This window comes from Pseudophryne corroboree, chromosome 3 (assembly GCF_028390025.1).
Source record: "Pseudophryne corroboree isolate aPseCor3 chromosome 3, aPseCor3.hap2, whole genome shotgun sequence".
Taxonomy (NCBI): Eukaryota; Metazoa; Chordata; class Amphibia; order Anura; family Myobatrachidae; genus Pseudophryne; species Pseudophryne corroboree.
In genome coordinates, this window is record NC_086446.1 from 512,886,833 (window position 1) to 512,908,179 (window position 21,347).

The following is a 21,347-nucleotide window of genomic DNA, read 5'->3' on the forward strand; positions in this document are numbered from 1 at the left end:
ACATTCCCATGCAGCCGACTATACATGTGTTCTTTTGCAGGCGTTATCATATTAATCAGTGTGCATTGGTTGTTATGTATACATCCAGTGTAAAGCGTAAGAAAACACCGGCCAAGTATGATTGCGCTGGGACAGCTGTTTATTAGAGACGCTGTTCTGGCTGAACCTTTTTGATAAATTACTCCAAAACATAATTTCTTATTGTTGTAATGTGCGGCGATAAGACCTGATAACTAACAGACAACAATGCAGGTCATCATAAAACACCGTCTCTAGAAACATTCAAACGTATGAAAATGCAAGAACTTCTAAAAAAATTAAGGCACGTTACTTGAAATATTTATATCGCATGTAGAATTTGTTGTTTAAATCTATTTCTAGCTTTTCTGTCTAGTATCACTGCAATTGTTCTCTGTTATCAGCTAGGGCAGTGGTTTCCAAACTTTTTTTGAATCATGGCACCATAGAATAGCAGAATTTTTTTCACGGCACCCCTAGGCCAAAAATTTCTTATTGAGAAATTTAGAAAGAAATATTACATTAAGTAGATCGCGTTTATATGTCATCCTTAGGGTCAGTTGTGTGGTGAGGGACAAGATTTGCTACTGTTTGGCCACATATTTTATGACTGGCAGCCACCAGCACTGGTTTTGCCTATTATATTGACCATGAATAATTTGAATTGGTCCTGGACCACCAACCCAGGGCACCCCTGCAAGTGTCCCGAGGCACCTCAGGGAGCCACGGCACACAGTTTGGGAACCTCTGAGCTAGGGCAAAGGGAAATATGTCTCATAATAAAACCATTGTATCAAATGTATTGTGAATATTCACTGTCTATTGTAATCTATACAACAATCTACTAAGGTTTGGTCTGTCTGTGACAAGTATGCGCCATGGTAACGGTTGTGCGCACACCCCCTCCCCCCTCCCCCACCACCACCTCCTTCCCCAATGGCTCCCACTTCAGGGAACAACAGGATGGGTCAGATTGTGGCCAGAGAGGACAGAAACCCCTTTGGGAATTGGGTAAGTATCTGCAGGAGGAAGGGGGCAGGATGGAGCAGTGGGAGGAATGATGTGACTGAGCATAAGTCGAGTCTGATATATGTTATTTATAATGACTGACAGCTGCAATATTACGTGAGTAAATGTTTCCTAATTGCCCCCTTGACATAACCAGAGCCCTGACGTGTGCTACAACAGGAAAATTATTTTTGTAAAGCAACTTTAAATTGGAGGACTAATCACAAATTGGAATCCCTTGATAGTGGACTGTGATTGGTCCTCTCAGAAACCTTTACCTCTCCCTGTTTTTCTTGGGGCTGTAAGAGAAACGGAGAATCCACTGGAAAATGCACGGAACATCCAACTGGGTTCCGGCTAGGGAGAGGAAGCACCTTAGGGAAAACAAAGTGTAGGATAGTAAAGCATCTTCAAAGTCTAGAACTGATGTACAGTATGTGAACATAAAATGATACAACCAATTTGAATTACATTTTTTTAATACGTAAGTTAAAATAATTTTTTTGTGTAACTTCCACATTTAAATGTATTTGTCCTCTTTGCTTACATTCGACACTGTCAGTTGTGTATTGCAGGCCTCCTTAGCAACAAAACCATTTTAAAATAGTTGCTAAAACTCTGGGCCCTAGAGCATGTCAATCTTTTCATTCTTTTGTAAGCTGCGTATCATCCACGCAATATATTTCACATCTATCTCTTCATGCAAGTCCCAAAATGAGGTAGTGAGTGGATTTTCCTTGTAGCTGAGTAGTTATTTTCATATTGAAGATATTGCTGTGGTCAACATGGGGGTTTCCTGTAAATTAAAAAAATAAATAGTTATATGTATATAAGAAAGCATAGAGCAGTGATTCTCAACTACAGTCCTCAAATGGGTGTGGATCATTGGGTCAACAATACCTAGGTTGACCACTATTGGTCGACAGTGACTAGGTCGACACCTGAAATAGGTCGACACTGTCATTAGGTCGACATGGAAAAGATAGACATGGAAAAAGGTTGACATTACTTTAAAAAAAAAAACTGGTGTAGTTTTCTTTGGAAAGTGACAGGGAACCCCACTTAGTGCACCATCTCTGCTACTGCTGCGTTCGGCACAGGTTACTATTCCCAATAGTAGGCAACATAGATTTTAAACTATGAAAAAGTGCAAATAATAAAAAAAAAAAAATGGAAAAACTCATGTTGACCTCTTCGTGTATCGACCTTTGCCATGTCGGCCTAGTTACCATGTTGACATAATGACCACTGCGACCTAATGCATGTCGATCAATAGTGGCCGACCTAATGAGTGTTGACCTAAAGACCGGACACCCCTCAAATACCACCAACAGGTCATGTTTTTGTGGATTTCTTTAATCATGCACAGGTGAGTTAGTCTATTTTGCTATAATAATACAGTCTTGCCACAGTCACTCCAAACAGCCTTTCATGGTGCACCAGGTCGTGTGCGACTTGGTTTGCACAGAACATCCTTTTTTGCATCGTTTTCACTCAAATGTGTGTCTTAGTTGCAATGTGATGCAGCCAATATTTCATTTATTGCACTCAAATATCACACAATTCAATGGCTGGCATTGCATGCTGGAATACTGTGCAAAAGTTTTTGGCAGGTGTGGAAAAAATGCTGCAAAGTAAGAATGCTTTAAAAAATAGAGGTGTTAATCGTTTATTTTTATCAATTAACAAAATGGGAAGTGAATGAATAGAAGAGAAATTCAAATCAAATCAAAATGTGGTGTGACCACCCTTTTCCTTCAGAACAGCATCAATTCTTCTATGTACACTTGCACACAGATTTTGAAGTAACTCGCCGGGGAAGTTGTTCCAAACATCTTGGAGAACTAACCAAAGATTTTCTGTAAATGTAGGCTTGCTCAAATCCTTCTGTCTCTTCATGTAATCCCAGACAGACTGGATGATGTTGAGATCAGGGTTCTGTGGGGCCAAATAATCACTTCCAGTACTCCTTGTTCTTCTTTACGCTGAAGACAGTTCTTAATGACATCGGCTGATCAAATCCCCAAATCCATTTGCTGAAATACAACTCCAAACTTACAAGGCACCTCAACCAATCTTCACTGTTGCCTGATGGTATTGCATGATGGATGTCAGGAATCTGCATTCTCCATCGCATCACTACTGTGGAATTACAGGTTCCAGCAGTTCAGTTCCAGTTCCAGTTTTCAGTCTACTGCAGCCTGGAGTACACAGTGCTTCAGCTAACTCACAGCTGATCTGAACACCCAATCCAGCGGGGTGTGTCCTCACAGAGATGCAACATCCAATCATCACAGACCAAGGGGTATAAACTCCAGTTCCTGGCTCAGTCTCATTGCCTTGGACAACACGTCACATTCTGTGAACAGGTGTCTCCTGTTTGCAGTCCTCTGTCTGCAGAGATACCCCTGTGTATTGGACCTGTGGAACTACAGGTCCCAGCAGTTCCAGTTTCCAGTTCCAGGCTCCAGTCTTCAATCCTTTGTTTCCAGCAGTCTCCTATTTCTGGCATCTCCAAGTTGTTTCCCTGTTCCAGTGTTCCTGTGGAACTACAAATACCAGCAACCACTCCAGCTCTCCTGCGAGTCACATTCAGTGTGCAAGCTCCTGTGTTCCTGTTTCCAATGGTTTCCTTGTTGTCATTCTTCAGTCTTCAGTTTGCTATGAACTCCAGCCACAGTTTGCCACAACAACTTGCAGTAAGAGACTTTCTTCAGGTGTTCTTCCATTACTCAGCCTGTGCACCTGATTACCAGCATCTAGCATTGTGCATTGCATTCAGCACTTAACAACTTGCTGTGTTAGAACTGTCTCCTGCTAGGGCCTTGCTTGGCTTAAAGACGTGTGCTTCTACAGAGACTGTGTGCTTTGATTGCTATTTGTTATATATTTTTCGTTTGCTGCATCTGATTTCATTATTGCCTTATCATTTATATCAAGTTACAAGTTCATCTTCATTGCTCATTTGTTACCAGTGACTTTTGAAATATTCATTTATCGGATTAAGTTATTATTCATTGTTCCTGTCATCCGTTATCCCTGTGTGATAATAAATATCAAGCGCACATGCGCTGAACTTTTCGTCAGTCTCCCCGTTTCCTCTATCACTCCTACACTGACCCACTAGTGCCCGCTCCGGGGACAGACAAAGTTACAGAATCCTGACAATGGATAAGTACTTGCCTGTGTTTCTCAGCACTGAAGCACAAAGAAACAGGCAATGCTGATGACTGTAGATGCAGAGGTCAGCCAAAAAAACTTAGTGCTTTAGATGAAAGACACATCATGTTTACTTCCTTTTGAAATCGGAAGATGTCCAGCAGTGCCATCAGCTCAGAACTGGCAGAAAACAGTGGGACCCAGGTACACCCATCTACTGTTCGAAGAAGTCTGGCCAGAAGCGGTCTTTATGAAAAAAACTTTATGTCCAAACTTTATGGAGATGTAGATGTTAAGAGGCAGGATGATTGTGGTTTCCGTAGAAGGGATTTAGGATACCTCTTTTAAAATGCGTTTCCTCGCTTAAATTACTTGTCAGCAGCTTCCTCAGTCAAAAAGCGGGGAAACGTGTCTCAAAAGTTTTAAAAGAGGTATCCTAAATCCCTTCTATGGAAACCACAACCAACCTGTCTCTTAATTAGGAACATCTACATCTCCAGACATGGCTTGTTGAAAGACGAAGCACCAGAGCCGGGAGCCAAGGGAAATCTTTGTCCCAGAGAGAGGATGTGGTAACAAATGCATGCTAAAAAGTTTACTAACATGGCCATGTTATATTAAAAAAAGGAGCCACTTTGTATGAAAATGTTTTACTAAAGACTGTTCAGCTACAGATGGGTCCTCCGTTATCTTGACTGTTTCTGCGCCTAGACAAAGGTTTAGTCATGCCTAGGCAATAGCTTAGGTTGCTGAGTTTAATCACGGACAGGCACGTTGAGGCGTGACTAGATACTCAGCATGCAATACACATCTCCACCACTGGGTGGCTAATGCTCCACTAATCCAGTACTTTAGTTTGAATAGCGGCGGATTGATCTACAGTACAAGCTCTGGCAAATGGTCAGTGATGACTGTAATGTTAATATACAGTCCTGTACAGCATAGTGTACACACAGATGGTGACCAAGGGTCAGACAGAGAGAGTAAAAAAAAATAGTTTATTCAGACGCAAACGAACGTGTTAAAACAATTGTGTATGCAGATGCAACTAATGTGTGAAAGGAATAATGTAGCTCATTGACTTTACAGTATGTACAGTGCACTAAATGAGCATCCGAGTCCCCTAACGGCATAAACGAACACAAATTGGAAGGAATCGCTGTTGCATTACTTTTACACATGAACTTGTGTATCTTCCATGCAGCGACGTAGGCTAGCAGTGAAGGCTCCCACCTCCCACGCTGAGGGTCCCGGGTTCGATTCCCAAAGTGCCAATCTATATATTTTTTCCCTTGACATTCACTTTATTATAATTTTTTTCTGTGTAATCCATTGTAAAACATTCAATGGAAGGGTGCACACAGGTTTCACATAAATCAGGGTAAATCTGCAGGAGCGACTCGTTCCGCTAAGTAACAGCGGTAATGAGCAGCTGTAGACATACCAGTAAATATAAATTAGTGTATTCTGACGCAACTAACTGTTTAAGCAACACAGTACTGTAGATCGTCGGCGTTAGAGAATCTTTGTTGTACTTTATACAACTCTGTAATTTACTAAGAATTTGTATTTTCAATCACTGCCGACAATAGCCAAACACTGTCGGGAAAGCATAGAATTCGTAAAAGAAAGAAGCTTTCAAATAGACCTGCTTTTTGCTGGCGTGTTCAGATAGTCATGCACGGATCAGTGAGATTAAACTTGCCACTGTACATTACAAGCTGTTCGTGCTAATTAGTACACTAGTAGAACATACTGTACAGAGATAATAAGGACAGTGATTTGGCACCCAGGAACTTAGGGAGGAGCTTTTATCTCTCTCCGTTATACTTAAAAAGATTACAATGGAGAGAGATAAAAGCTCCTCCCTAAGTTCCTGGATGCCAAATCACCATCCTTAGTATCTCTGTACAGTATGTTCTACTAGTGTACTAATTCGCACAAACAGCTTGCAACGTACAGTGGCAAGTTTAATCTTTCTATGTATAATGGAGAGAGATAAAAGCTCCTCCCTAAGTTCCTGGATGCCAAATCACCGTCCTTATTATCTCTGTACAGTATGTCCTACTAGTGTACTAATTTGCACGAACAGCTTGTAACGTACAGTGGCAAGTTTAATCTCACTGATCCGTGCATGACTATCTGAACACGCCAGCAAAAAGCAGGTCTATTTGAAAGCTCCTTTTTTTTTTTTTACAAATTCTATGTTTTCCCGGCAGTGTTTGGCTATTGTGGACAGTGATTGAGAATACAAATTCTTAGTAAATTACCGAGTTGTATAAAGTATAACCGAGATTCTCTAACGCCGATGATCTACTGTTGCTCGAACAGTTAGTTGCGTCAGAATACACTAATTTATATTTACTGCTCATTACCGCTGTTACTGTATATGCATAATTACTAACAAATTGGCAAATAAAAACGTGTGAGTGTCTGTAAAGTGACACACTATATAGACATTTGTAATACCTATTTCCAGCTGGATACAAAGTGTCTATTTACCAACACTGCAGTGAGGGCTTGAAATAAGAGACTCTGTTGCAACAGCTTGTTATAAGTGTATCAATATCTGGCTTTTATTTACAAAAATGGTTCACAAATGAAAATAGAGCTATGAGATAACTGGAAGGAATATATGTGTATAAATTGTTATCTATGCATATACTGTGATTTTAAGAGAACGAATAATTGTGGTTTATAAGGTAATACCAATTTTTAAAGGATAATAAAATACATTTTAATTATAGTCTGTTAGCGCTATCTGAGTTTTGTTTTGTGCAAAAATTATACTGGTAGGTTAATTGGCTCCCAACAAAATTAACCCTAGCATGAATGTGTGTGCAAGTACATGTGATAGGGAATATAGATTGTAAGCTCCACTGGGGCAGGGAGTGATATGAATGGCCAAATATTCTCTGTAAAGCGCTGTGGAATATGTGTGTGCTATATAAATAACTGGTAATAAATAAGTAAATAATAAATATTCACATTAGACCATACAGTAGTGTTATGAGCCATGGCTGTGGCTCATTCCTGTTTTGCATTTTGGTTATGTATTTTATGTTATACTTCTGTTTATGTTCCCCGTGGGTGTCATGGGGTGTTCGGAGCTCACCCTTAAGGAGAGGTTACTGTTATGAACCACAGGTAGTGGTTCATTCCTGTTTTCCGTATTTTATGTTTATAGTTCTCTTGCAGGCCAGGATTTCCCTTTGCTCTGGTTTAGAAGATTCTTGTTTGCTGTCGGTGGTGAGTCTGTGTAATTGCAGCCTGTTTCCATGTGTTTGGCCTCACCTGTCTGCTAATTGCATCTTGTCAGTTTGGAGTCATGCAATAGAGCAGCTGCACGACATAATTAATTAGGGCTCTCTGTTATATTCTGGCTCAGTGCAATACACAGATGCCGGTGATAGTTCTTGAGTTCTAAGCTAGTTCCTGCCAGTTCCTGAGTTTCTGATCCAGTATCCTGCCGTGAAGCGTTCCTGTCCAGAAGTCCTGTGGCTTTGTCTGTGCCTGGTCGAGTATCTGGCTTCTTGGTGTCCACCGGTCTGTCGTTTGGGATTCTGCCTGTCCTCCGGTTCTGAGAGCCTGTGTCGGCTACATTTGGGGTTCCTGTCAGTTTGCCAGTATTTGTACCGGTTCCGTGAGTAGCGGCTTTGCCGCGTCCGTTGGCCTAGGCCGCTGTATTCTTTGGTTATATTTGTTACTGGTGTTTTGCAGAGGGTTCTGCATATGCTGTCACCGCCGGTACACAACAGTATTGTGTCGGCGTGTGGACAGCATTTCCTTTGTTGTTCTTTTCCTTTGGCGGCGTGCCACACATATATTTAGTTTTAGGGTTGTTAGTAGCCCCCTAGCCTTCTGTTTGCTTTAGTTAGAGGTCCCCTTGTTATTATCCTGTCTCGGTTCACGCCTTGTCTTACTCTAAGACCTGGGGGCATCGGAGTTGGGCAGACCTAATCCGCCCTTCAAACGCGGCTGCCGTGGGCCCAAGAAACCATAGTCACGCAGGCGTGAACTGACCACACGGGTGAAACAATGGAGGTAGGCTGCTAGGGGCTATTTCCATACCACACCTTATTTCAGCGTCACGTTCCGGTGCTCTGGACTCACTACGCAACATCTCTCTTGTTCTGAGCACCAGGAACGTAACAAGTAGTGCCCTTTCTATATGTTACGCCACACAGTAGAGCATCTTATACACATAATGCCACACATTAGTAATGCCTTTATACACATAATACCACACAGTAATGCCCCTAACACATAACACACATTATTAATGCCCTTATACACATAATGTCCCTTACACATACGCCACACATTATTAATGCCCTTATACATATAATGATACACATAATTCCCCTTACACATTCGCCGAACACTATTGCCTAATCAGCCCACCCGCACACAGCACTCACACGGCTGCTAACACTGTGACCTCTGCCTTTGCTTGGATACAGTTGTGTCCACATACATCTTGCCTCAATACACCATCAGGGTTGGACTGGCACACGGGGAACAGGGGAAACCACCGGTGGCCCCACCACCTGGGGCCCCACCTCTTCCTCTAGTGACCAGGTTCCCGGCTGTGCACTCGAATTACTCATTATATATGTTACCTTATACTGCACAGGACTATGGTGTTTTTTCTACAGTGCATTTCTGTTATTAATTATCATGCATGTACTAGCTGTATTTACTATAGTATATATATTTACCAAGGGGCCCAGACCATGAACTCTCTAATGGTTAGCCAAGCCTCTATGGCAACTGGCCACACCCCTAAACATGGGCCCATCCCAATGCATTTCCCAGGTGGGCCCTTCATGCCCCAGTCCGACACTGTACACCATGCAGCAGGAGATGCCTAGCATGAGTCAGCTGGCAGCTCTGCTAACTTCAGGTGCCTTTTTTTTTAGCTAAAAATAAATCTTATTTGCATTTCTATGTGACTAGGATGCACAAGCAGCTTCTGCTGATTAAAATGATATGCATCATGCCTATATTCTGTGTGTGACTGTGGCTGTATTTGCATATGAAGTGCTACGTTACAGTGATTTCCAGGAATACACTGTAACATAGCATTTCGGCTGGAGATACAGCCGCAGTCACACACAAAATATAGACATGCTACATGTCATTTTAATCAGCAGAAGCTGCTTGTGCCCCTTGGCATTCCAAATGTCCTAGACATTTGCCTAGTTTGCCTATGCCTAGGGCCGGCTCTGTAGCAGCTGATTGGTTGCCATGGGCAACTTCTGCACTGGCTCACTTTTCCACTCTTTTTACTGCTTCATTAATAGACCCCTATCTCACCTCCACACTACAGCAACACTGATATTCTGAATCACATCTCTCCCCTCAACTCTGTCACTCTCTCATGTGCCCTCACCCAATCCTCTCCCATTTACATCTCTGACCTCACATCCCTTCATACTCCTGCCCGCCCACCTCGCTCCACTAATGAATGCTGCTGCTCCTCCCAACTGATTACTTCCTCCAAATCCTGCCTCCAAGATTTTACACATGCTGCTCCCTACCGCTGGAACTCTCTCCCTATCAAACGCTCCACCTCTGAACTAAACTACAAATGGTCTCTCATTTCCCACTTCTTTCTCAAAGTCTTTCAGCTCTCAGCCTAACCAATTGTCTGTCTGTCTACCACTCCCCTTTTGATTGTAAGCTCTTACGAACAGGACCCTCTTCTCTCTTTTGCTTTTTCTACTCTCACTTATACCACCATCTCTTTCCCACTACCACCAATGGCACCAAACCTTTGGGTTTGGCCATCCTGCTTCTAATTTGGGTCTTATGACTGCTGATTCAGCAATGTTTATAAACTTTGTCCTTGTTCTGCAATGTTCTGTACTGTAAAGTCACTTTTTTCTACTTTTTTTTTGTGTGTTCATATTGTTCCATTTTATGTACGTTGTTAGGAGTGCAGACCCCTTGTGATGCCATATAAATAAAGGATAATAATAGTTCTAACAACAATAATAATAATAATAATAATAATAATAATAATGTATATATATTAACATTGAGCCGTACATGGCTAAAAAGAATGTCCAAGGTCAAATGTGAGATTGTCCCACATCTTACCCTAGTAAAAATCCTATTAGCCTCTTCTGGTAGGTCATCCACATATCCAGTATTGTAAATCATTGACATGTATCCTTATCTTGCGTCACAATGTGGGTCGCCAAGCTCTTTCACCCATTCTGTAATCCAAACTTGGTAACACCTTCTTCCGTTTATTTGCTAAATATTCTGTTTAGTAGATGTGAGATGCTGTTTAAAACATCGCATTTACAGAGGATACTGGCCTGTGAATATTTCATGACTGCGTTTTATTGCTACAGGATTAACAAGCCTTTGGGGTCAACATGATAGGTCCGTCCTTTACTGGGGAAGAAAGCAATTACGTGGTGTTTGTGCAAGTTATGCTATTTATTTGTGATGCACTGCAGAATTACAAGGACACACTCAGCTAAACACTGTTTCTAGTGAAATCCCTGGCCATCCATACTGAATGCTGCATTTTCTCCCCAAATCTTTCTCATTTCTTTTTATCATTCCCCCTTGCTGTTAGCAATATGAGGTAGAAATGTTTCTTTATCTCATTGCTAGTCCGTGTACAAAAATATCTGGTAAAGAGACTTAGTATAATTATATGTATAATTATGCTTACTATTGGGCTGTATATGGGCAATTCCACCGGTAACGGAATCACCTTATTACAGTGATAAACCCAATTCATTATATATCTGCCACGACTAATGTGAGCAGATCATCCGGTGGCGTATCTATAATGGGTGCAGTGTGTGCGGTGCACACGGGCCTGGATTCAGAGGGGGCCCACACCGCACCCATTTCTTCTATACTTACCTTCCTGGTGTCCGTGCATGGGCCCCCTCCTCTCCCATCACCGTAGCCACAGCAGCGCTGTTAGCGCTCTGTCTGAGCACTAGAGACTCTGGCACAGTGCAGAGTGGCCGCCGCGCCATTTTTCCGGAGACTTGCGCATGCGCTGTCGACTCTGGCACTGGGCCAGAGTCTCTAGTGCTCAGACAGAGCGCTAACAGAGCTGCTGCAGGCTACGAGAGAGGAGGGGGCCCACACATGGAGGCTGCACACGGGTCCCCCCCTCACTAGATACACCCCTGAGATCATCATAACCTAACAGCTCACACTAAACCCCATATAAAATAGTATCACAATAGCTTAAGTGGTACTGTATCTTGTGTAAGTTATCTTTGATAAATCAGTCTACTCTGTAACAGAATCCCCATTGATGAGACGAGACATGTTACTATGCACTTGTACAGACAATTGACAAATTCAGCTTCCAGAATGAACGCTACATTTTTACAATTGTATTGCAGGGTGAGGACATCCTGGGGCTACAGCTACATAAATTTGTGTAACCTGGCCATGCCGCATTGTAACAGAACCATCATGCTGTGGTAACGGAATCATCATGCTGTGGTAATGGAATCGCCATCATGTGGTAATGGAATCGCCATCATGTGGTCATGGAATCACCATGCTGTGGTAACGGAATCATCATGCTGTGGTCAAAGAATCACCATGATGTGGTCACGGAATCATCATGATGTGGTAACGGAATCTCCATGATGTGGTAACGGAATCTCCATGCTGTGGTAACCGGAATCACCATGCTGTGGTAACCGGAATCACCATGCTGTGGTAACCGGAATCACCATGCTGTGGTAACCGGAATCACCATGCTGTGGTAATGGAATCACCATGCTGTGGTATACTTTAAATATCTCAAAATCTGAATAAATAATTATCAAACTTTATTACCTTTTTCAGTAACAGAATCAACTTTACTGTTGTAGGTTTTAATTTAATCATATCATGGAGAGAGAGATATTTATAGCTGTTAAATTGCCTTATTTCCATTATATTAACCCTGATATTGAGGGATGATGTAATAATTTATTCAAACACATATTTCATTGCTTTACATGCAAATGAATGAAAGCCTGCCCATAATATTGTTTTTGTTCAGTGAACACTGATAGTTTAAAGAGCTCTTTTATGAAGTACAGTATTATGAAGTACTAGATCACAATTATTTTCCTCTAGAAGCAAATTAGAGCACTTCAACTGTTTAATAATGCCAACATCTGGTACCTGTATTAACTTTTATGTTTTAGGTTTTTTGTCTATATTTTCATGGAATTGCCTACATATAGACCTAGTTTTTTGTTATCATTTGTGCAGACTATGAACAGGTTCTAAAGCAGGGGTGTTAAACTCGCGGACCCTACCACATCCTTTTGTGGCTCGCAGGCAGGGTACCTTTAACGGCCACATTGGCGGGGGTTAACTTGGGGGGGAACTGTATCCCCGGCGTTCTGCCTCTGTACATCGATGATGAAGTTGCCTCAGTGTCTGCACCGCCCACCGGCACCCACGAGTCATGGCCAGCAGCGGTGTGAAGCAGCCATTAAGGAGCCGCTGAGCCTTCACAGCCAGCAGCAGCCCCAAAAGCCGCAGCCCTTACAGGCGGAGCCCTTACAGCCAGAGCATAGACCCCTGAAGCAGCATGCCCACGAAGGAGCATCCTGCAAATGTAATTCTCTGGGGCATAGGGGATGGGGGTGCAATGGGGGAATTATGTGTAACAGGCACTATACTGGGGGACAGTATGTGTAACTGGCAGTATAGTAGAAGACATTATGTGTAACTGGCACTGTACTGGGGGACATTATGTGTAACTGGCACTATACTGGGGGACATTATGTGTAACTGGCACTATACTGGGGGACATTATGTGTAACAGGCACTATAGTTGGAGACATGTGTAACTGGCACTATACTGGGGGACATTATGTGTAACTGGCACTGTACTGGGGGACATTATGTGTAACCGGCACTATACTGGGGGACATTATGTGTAACAGGCACTATAGTTGGAGACATGCGTACCTGGCACTATACTGGGGGACATTATGGGGGGAAGTCAAATGTTTGAAAAGTCAGTTGGGTGTCTGTTTCTTCCTATCTAATAGACAGGAAAAAACAGACAACCAACCGACTTTTCAAACATTTGAATTCCCCCCTATGTGTAACTGGCACTATACTGGGAGACATTATGTGTAACTGGCACTATACTGGGGAACATTATGTGTAACAGGCACTATAGTTGGAGACATGTGTAACTGGCACTGTACTGGGGGACATTATGTGTAACTGGCACTGTACTGGGGGACATTATGTGTAACAGGAACTATAGTTGGAGACATGCGTACCTGGCACTATACTGGGGGACATTATGGGGGGAAGTCAAATGTTTGAAAAGTCAGTTGGTTGTCTGTTTCTTCCTATCTAATAGACAGGAAAAAACAGACAACCAACCGACTTTTCAAACATTTGAATTCCCCCCTATGTGTAACTGGCACTATACTGGGAGACATGTGTATCTGGCACTATACTGGGAGACAATATGTGTAACAGGCACTATACTGAGGGACATTATGTATAACTGTCACTACACTGAGGACATTGGGGGTAATTCTGAGTTGATCACAGCAGGAACTTTGTTAGCAGTTGGGCAAAACCATGTGCACTGCAGGGGAGGCAGATATAACATGTGCAGAGAGAGTTAGATTTGGGTGGGGTGTGTTCAATCTGCAATCTAAATTGCAGTGTAAAAATAAAGCAGCCAGTATTTACCCTGCACAGAAACAAAATAACCCACCCAAATCTAACTCTCTCTGCACGTTATATCTGCCTCCCCTGCAGTGCACATGGTTTTGCCCAACTGCTAACAAAGTTCCTGCTGCGATTTACCCCCATTATCTGTAACTGGCACAACAGTGGGAGCATTATGTGTAACTGGCACTATAGTGTGGGCATAAAAATATTCAGAAATACGGAATAATCCATTATCCAAAATGTTTCTGGTCCCATTCATTTTGGACAAGGGATACTTTTATATATATATATATATATATATACATATTATACCTGTGTGTGTGTGTGTGTGTGTGTGTGTGTATGTGTATATATATATATATATATATATATATATATATATATATACATACATACATACATACATACATACATACATACATGTGTGTGTATATCTATCTATATAGATATGTCATATATTTATTTTTCTTGCGGCCCACACAAGACTTACACCTTGATAATTCGTCCCAGTTGGGATTTTGAGTTTGACATGCCTGTTTTAAAGGATGAGTTTAATACCTCTTTGTCATATCTCTTGACACCATGTAAATGCCCTTCTTTTTTTTTTTTTTAGGATTAGAGCATTATTTTGTTTCATGGCCATTTAACACGAGGGTTTTCAGAAATGGCAACTGTCCGCTAATGGCATCATTATCCAGTGTAGCCTATACGCTATCTATTTACTGGAGAAAGGTTTTCAGATCATACTTACCTACAGTACTTTGTTGGTTTCTCTTCAGGAGAAACCTAGAGAGGAGATGCTGCTAACCACTTTGGGGGTGGGTTGGAGCAGGGCTGGCACATCATTAGGTCCTGCCCCCACATGGGCAAAATGCTGCAATTCGCGGACCTTAATGATGCAATTTGCATAATTAAACCCCACACCTTTGCCCAACACCGCTATTGCAGTGATTTTTTCCCCCTACCCTGCTCACTTCACTAGGAAGTGGGTGGTGATGCAGGAGAGTCACCTACTCTTCTTGGGGGTGTGGGGGACTCCCTGAAAAATTGGGAGTCTCCCACAACTTCCGGGAGGGTAGACATGTTTGCTTCAGTTTCCACCCTGGCAGCCTATACTTGCACATGCATCCTTTTTTTCTTACATAGACTATCTTTTATTCCATACTCCCTACTGCACCTAACCCTCAGTTTCTGTCACCCTGATGCTTGTTCAGTGTCATGTCCGCTGATGCAGTAATGTCTATATACCATGTACTTGTCCAGCATTGTCTTGTACTGTAATACCCCTTTTACACCGCCAATGCCGGATCCCACCCGGGAATTGGAAACGGGTCCTTCCCGGGTGGGATCCGGCATTGGCCGCTGCTGCTGGCTTCCCCGACCCGGCAATATGCCTGACGGGTTGCCATAGCAGCAGGGGGCGGAGGTGGAGCTGGGAGATGAGATCACCTTCACGCCTCCTCTCCCTGCTGTAGTAAACGGGTCGGGACCCGGGAGCCCGTTTACACTCCCATTGACCCGGTATTCAACCTGGCTCGGGTATAACACTGCTTTATTCCCAGGTTGAATTGCCGAGTCAGGCGATCCTGGATTTCGGCTATGCCCCTTTTACACCGCACGCTGGCCCGTGTCGACCCGGCAATATGCCGGGTCGATACCAGGTTATTTGTGCGGTGTGAAAGGGGCATATGTCTCTGTTTTCTTCTTTTTCTCATTTATTTATTCATTTTGTTAGGTGCTGGCGACCCTTATGACACCATATAAATAAAGGATAATAAAAAAGAACGAGAGACTGTATAGGATAGAGTGAATATAAGCACCCTGTTTGTTATGTAGCTAAGCTAGTTGGAGCTGGTTTTTGTGTTGATAAATTTTAATAGGTGCTGATGTATGTCAATTAAACATTATCCAATAGGGAGTAGTTAAGTAGGCGGGTTCATTGGTTGTTTAGGTAGCTAAGCTAGTTAGATCTGGTTTTTGTGTTGATACTTTCTAATAGGGTAGTAATAAATGTCAATCAAGCATTATCCAATGGGGAGTAGTAGGGTAGGCGGGGTAGATTAGTTTATTTAAGTGCTGGCAGAGGATTCATATTCCTCTTGCCATTTTGGGATTCACTGGACTGGTAAAGTATTGTGTATCACTCCACAGGTGTTTAATTAATCATAAATTGAATTTTGGTTTTCAACTTTATGTAATTATATCAATTAGCTTAACTATAATTGTATTGGTTTTGTTTCATTTATATTATTAAAAATTTTTTTGTTGTGAGGTAATTTTAGGGAGCTATATATTTGTCAGTCTGCTGCTATATTGTTGCTTCTGGTTAACTATAATGCCTCGTCCCCGCCGCAGTGCGCCCCCTCCCCGCCGTTTAGTTGAGGTATCTAGACCTCTTTCGTCGGCAGCTGCCTCTGCAGCCGTGAGGGGTGCGCGGCGTTTATCTGTGAGGGGAGCCGGTCACGCGGCTCCCAGCGCTCGCGCGGCCTTCAGCACTCGCGCGGCTCCGTCTGAGGTAGCGGTGACGAGTCACCCGCCTCCCTCTCCGTCCCCCTCAGTGCTGCGGGCATGGCTGTCGGGAGCGACAGCCAGCCCTGCGAGCACACCCCGCCGGCCGTCACCAACATTAAGCAGCGGGTCCGGTGCCTCGGCACCCGCCGCTTCAAGCCCCGCCCCCGTTACCATGGCAACGGACCCGGCGGCAGTCAGCCCCTCTCCCACAGCTTTAGGAGCTGGGGAGGGGAGAGCAGGGGCAGGGATAGGCGGGCAGGAATTGGTAAACCAAGGGAGAGGGAATATATTAGCCTCTCCCATTTTAGGTGAAGTAAATAGTAATGTGAATGTGTTAGGGACAACAGGGAATTTAAGGATTTCCCCAGGACCTGCGGTAGCAGGTTTGGATGCGGCAAGGGGATTGTTTGCAATCCCCCCCCCCCCCTTTTTTCCCATCAATTAAATGTGCAGGCAAGGGGGAATTTTCAACCCCAGCAAGGGTCCTGGTCCCCGTATTTTAGTCAAGGGGCGCAAGGAAATGTCGCGCAGCTGTCTTTAACAGGACAGCAACATTTCTTTAACCATCAATATACCCAGCAGTTAGGTAATTTATATCAGCCTTTTGCTTTACCACAAGTAATGCATATTCCGAGCCCCCCGCAGGCGGGCCCTCAATATGGGCATTGGTTTCAGCCTGCGCATAACCAATTTATGGGTGTCCATCAGTTAGGGATGCCTCCTCTGCCACAAGTTCCTCCACCAGCTAGACCCCCATCACCAATGCAGTCAGATAGTCAGACAAACGTGCGCTCTCAAGCAAGTGCATCGTCGGTTGCACCCGATGGGGCAGACGGGGCGGGGCGGGCAGGAAGTAACGCTGTTTTATTGAGTCCCCAGGTGTCAGCGTTTCACGCAGCTTCAGTAGATCCATCGACAGACGGTGGGATTTCGCAGGGTCAACAATCATCGTGTCAAGTTGCGGCGGGCGCATCGCACAGCGTGGGACAGGAGACCGCAGGAGACCCAGGCGAAGGTCCTTCTACATCAGGAGCTGGTAAGATAGTTACAGAAGTTCAGCTTAGCGCAAAATCTTCGCATTCTGACGAATCTTCGGATACGTCTAGCTCGCTAGAGAATCCGCGTAAATTTATGCGGACATTCGTTCAGCATCTTAGGGGAAAGCGTAAGGTTTCAAAGGGAGGGCGCAGTGTAGCGGGCAGTTCGGCTCCAGATGCGTCAGGCGATAGCGTGCATTGTGCAAATACGGCAATACTGAGGGGAGTAAGGTCTAAGGTGAGGGAGCGTATAAAGAAAGGGCGCTTCGTGGATATGTTCGCAATTACACACGAAGCTAAAAAGGCTTTAGATACAGCAAAGGCTGGGGGGCCAGTGGTGGAAGAGGCAAGGAGGAGTTATCCCAATTGGCTTTCAGGGATGTACATTTTTGCGGCTTGTTATATAGAATCTCGTCCATCGGAGTTTCTTAACGTGATTAAATATCTGCATCTTATTCATAATATGTTTCTGACGGCTAGACATAATGTTTGGCGTCAGTACGACGAACTATTCAGAAAAAAGCAAGATGGGCAGAAATTGCTAAGTTTAGGTTTCAAAGATGTAGAGGTTTGGTTGGAGGTAACTCATAGTAATAGGTCTTTTACGGAATCGATGGGTCGTAAACAGCCCTTTCAGTTTAGACCGGGTTTTAACACAGGAGGAAGGGGAAAATGTTACGCGTTCAATAACGCGCAGTGCAGTAGGGGAACAGCATGTAGATATAGACATATCTGCATGCTGTGCGGCGGAGGTCACGCAGCAAAGGATTGTAGCAGGTCCGCAGCTCAATCAGGGGGTAGAGGGGAGCAGAGGGCCGCAAATAGGTAAAGCCGAGTCCCCGGTAGATGTAGTAGTTTTAGAGCGTTGGTTGGACCGCTATCCTCTCAGGGAGGAGGCGGCATTTTTATTGCAAGGTTTTAAGTTCGGTTTTAAATTGCCAATAGTTAGGCCAGTATTAGTTTTAGCTAGGAGGAATCTTAAATCAGCTAGAGATTATCCAGAAATAGTAAGAGCCAAAATTGCTGCTGAAGTTAGTTTAGGTCGTATGTGTGGACCTTTTAAAAGTCCGCCTTTGGCTGATTTTTGTATTTCACCATTGGGGGTAGTTCCAAAGAAGGAGCCGGGTAAATTTCGGATAATTCAGCACCTTTCCTATCCGGAAGGGGGCTCAATAAACGAGGCTCTCGATCCTTCTTTGTGTAGCGTTAAGTATCAGTCTTTTGAGGAAGCCGTTGATATGGTTCAAGGTTTTGGGGTAGGAGCTATGTTAGCAAAAGTTGATATAGAGTCGGCTTTCAGATTGTTGCCGCTGCATCCGGAGTCATTTAAATACATGGGTTTTAAGCTTGAGGGCCAATTTTATGTGGACAGGTGTTTGCCGATGGGCTGTTCAATTTCATGTTCTTATTTTGAATGTTTTAGTTCATTTTTACAGTGGTGTGTGAAGGCTGGCACAGGTCAGACAGGAGTCGCTCATTATTTGGATGATTTCTTGTTAGCAGGCCCTGCGAATAGTTCGGCATGTCATGAATTGCTATTTTCAGTACAAGCTCTTTTTTCAGTAATGGGTGTACCTGTAGCGAAGGAAAAAACGGAGGGGCCTGTGACCCGTTTATCTTATCTGGGTATAGAGATTGATACTGAAGCAGGACTTTGTCGGTTGCCGGTGGAAAAAGTAAATGGTTTAAGGAGTTTATTGGAGAATTTTATTTCTGCAAAAAAGATGACTCTGAAGCAGGTACAATCACTTCTGGGGTTATTAAATTTTTCTTGTAGGGTCATTCCGATGGGAAGGATTTTTAGTCGTAGGCTAGAAAGAGCCACAGCAGGGGTAAAGAAATCACACCATTTTATTCGCATTTCAACAGAATTGAAGGAAGATTGTAAGGTTTGGTTAGAATTTTTGAAGGAATTTAATGGGGTTTGTATTTGGTTGCAGGAAGAGGTAAGCAATAGAGATTTGCAATTTTTCACAGATGCATCAGGGTCCCTAGGTTTCGGGGCATATTTTGAAGGTGAATGGTGTGCGGAAGCTTGGCCTGAGGAATGGTGTAGGAAAGGGCTTACTAATAACATGCTTTTGCTTGAGCTTTTTCCAATCATTGTCGCGGTGGAGATATGGGGTTATAAACTAGGTAATCAAAGGGTTTTGTTCTGGTGCGACAATCTAGGGGTGGTTCAAGCAATCAACAACCAAAAGTCTTCATGTTATCATGCGTTCAAGTTGTTAAGGCATTTAACTCTTAAATGTATGCAGAAGAATATAGAGTTAAGTGCTAGGCATGTGCCTGGGGTGAGGAACGAGATAGCGGATGCTTTGTCCCGTTTTCAATGGGATAGGTTTAGAGCATTAGCTCCAGCGGCTAGATTAGATGGTTTGTCATGTCCTGAATTTGTATGGCAGATCATCAATCCGGCATGAAAGCGTTAGCATTGAAGGCGTTGGCACCTGGGACGTTGAGATCGTATTCTGCAGCATGGAATGAGTGGCAGGCGTACATGAATTCGGAAGGTGGTGGTAAGAGTGTGCAGGATGTTATGTTAGAGTTTGTATGGTTAGGGCATGAAAAGGGTCGTTCTAAAGCGGCTATGTCGGGTGCTTTAGCAGGAATCTCATATTTTTCACGTTTAGAAGGGTTGATCGACCCAACTAAATCTTTTATGTTATCAAAGGCAATGAAGGGATGGTCTAAAGAACAGGCAAATATAGGAGATGAGCGTAGGCCAATTGACATCAAGCTTTTGAAAGATCTAATTATGGCCGTTTCGGGTATTGCAATAGGTGAGTTAGAGGTTAAACTTTTTAGTTTGGCATTTGCAGTGGCCTTTTTTGGTGCATTAAGAGTAGGTGAACTAGTTGCGAAAAACAAGGGTTCAGTTGATACGGGTATATTGTTGAGTAATGTAGTAGTTAGGAGTGATAAGATTCTTATTAAGATACACCGGTCCAAAACAGATCAGTTAGGAAGGGGTAAATGGATTTCTGTTCCTATGCATTTGGAGCCGAGCATCTGCCCAGTAAGATTAGCTGAGGCCTTCGGGCGAATTCGTCCGAAAGGGGGGGATCAGTGGTTGGTACATAGGGATCAGAGTCCTTTAACTAAATTTCAATTCACAAGTATTTTTAACAAATGTTTAACGGCATTGGGCATTCCATTAGAGCATTACGGGACGCATTCTTTCAGGATAGGAGCAGCGACTTGCGCAGCAGTGGCGGGCTCTTCCAAGGAAGAGATTAAGAGGTTGGGACGATGGAAGTCAGATGCTTACAAGCGTTACGTTAGAGGGGATAAGTTGCATTAGTAGGGGCATCCGGCGAGTTTGTTATTTCGGAAACCCAGGGCCATAAGCTACCCGCCGTTAAAGGGGGATTGGAGTTCTTTTCACCTTTTCCCTCACAAGAACTTTGAGGTTTGGTGTCGTTCACCTCCATCTGGGTCGCCAAAATAACTAAGTTTTATCCCTCCCTGTTTTTTGAAAGGTTTGTTGAATCATAAGTTAAATAAAATATTTTATTTGTTTTGCTGTTTTTTTCTGCAGGTTTTTTGACATTGTCAAGCCGGGTGTGGATTGTGGGGCATTCATATGTCTATTGGGCCAGCAGGCATAAGGCATCTAAGTCGTTCCCTTTTAAAGTGAGGTGGATAGGTATAAGGGGAATGAGATGGAGCAATCTATTGAGTGTGCTTTGGGATGGCGAAAAGAAGTGGGGTGCCCCTGATTGTTTGTTGATACACTTAGGAGGCAACGATTTAGGTACTTGTAAGGGTATAGAATTAATTAACAGCATAAAGAAAGATTTTCAAATAATTGCTGAGCATTGGCCAGCGGTTAAGGTGGTATGGTCAGAAGTGGTACCGCGTAGATTTTGGAGGGGCACCCAAGGGGGAGTGGCGTTAGATAAAGTGAGAAGGAAACTC

The 21,347-nt window shown here is 43.4% G+C and overlaps 1 protein-coding gene across 5 annotated transcripts in view; it reads right to left on the reverse strand.

The window, feature by feature from the left end:
* Nucleotides 1-1,487: 1,487 nt before the first annotated feature.
* The window catches only part of LOC135056204 (urotensin-2 receptor-like), a 131,970-nt gene continuing 112,110 nt past the window's right edge, over nt 1,488-21,347 (reverse strand). For all 5 annotated transcript variants that reach the window (XR_010243925.1, XR_010243924.1, XM_063961073.1 and 2 more), the window contains one exon: nt 1,488-1,822. The gene's annotated coding sequence lies outside the window, so the exon portion shown is untranslated. The remainder of the gene's footprint in view (nt 1,823-21,347) is intronic.